Consider the following 727-nt stretch of genomic DNA (forward strand, 5'->3'; position numbering starts at 1 on the left):
TGATTGCGTGTTATTGGGATATCGGATCACATATCTACCACATGGTACTGAAATATCCGATAAGTGTCGAGCATATAGTGTTAGGATGTTGATCACCTGATATTGAGGTATCAATCATATGTTTACTGAAGTATAGCCATATCTTCGTTCCATATCAATCTTAAATACTTTAGATATTTTTTTTTAAGATCAAGGAATTAATATATATTCTCTCTCTAAGTATTTAGCTTTGTCTCAGCAAAATAAACAAAAATTATAAAAGAAAATTGACAGCTATGGAAAAATATATTATAACTCAATATCGAGTTTTGTTTAGGAAAAAACATAAAATATATTAAATATTAATTACGCTGACAGCTGTGGGATTTGAACCCACGCCCTTTCGGACCAGAGCCTAAATCTGGCGCCTTAGACCACTCGACCAAACTGTCACTTGTTATTGATGTTGTCTACAAGAATTTTATCATTTAATAAGACATCCGTCAAGAACAACACAACAATAGTATATGAAGAAATATTAATGTGAACATATTCTTCTCCATTGTTCTTCCTTGATATAAGCTTCGGTTCAGAGAATTACCACACTGTTATGGCCTGTCAGTTTTCCCTTTCAATTACTTAAAGTCTATCATCCTTTAATATTCTGAACTTAAGACATGAGCGACAAAGAAATAGACAAGTTTGAAAAAGCTTCTGTCAATAATAATCCATAAGGATCGATCGAATC

General features: G+C 32.3%; 1 non-coding gene across 1 annotated transcript; it reads right to left on the reverse strand.

Annotated features, from left to right (window-relative positions):
- Nucleotides 1–351: 351 nt before the first annotated feature.
- TRNAL-UAG (transfer RNA leucine (anticodon UAG)) lies at nucleotides 352–431 on the reverse strand. Its single transcript has one exon. It is a non-coding gene; the product is annotated as a tRNA-Leu (tRNA).
- Between the last annotated feature and the right edge of the window lie 296 nt (nucleotides 432–727).

The sequence above is a fragment of the Musa acuminata genome, chromosome BXJ3-9, assembly GCF_036884655.1.
Source record: "Musa acuminata AAA Group cultivar baxijiao chromosome BXJ3-9, Cavendish_Baxijiao_AAA, whole genome shotgun sequence".
Classification (NCBI taxonomy): domain Eukaryota; kingdom Viridiplantae; phylum Streptophyta; class Magnoliopsida; order Zingiberales; family Musaceae; genus Musa; species Musa acuminata.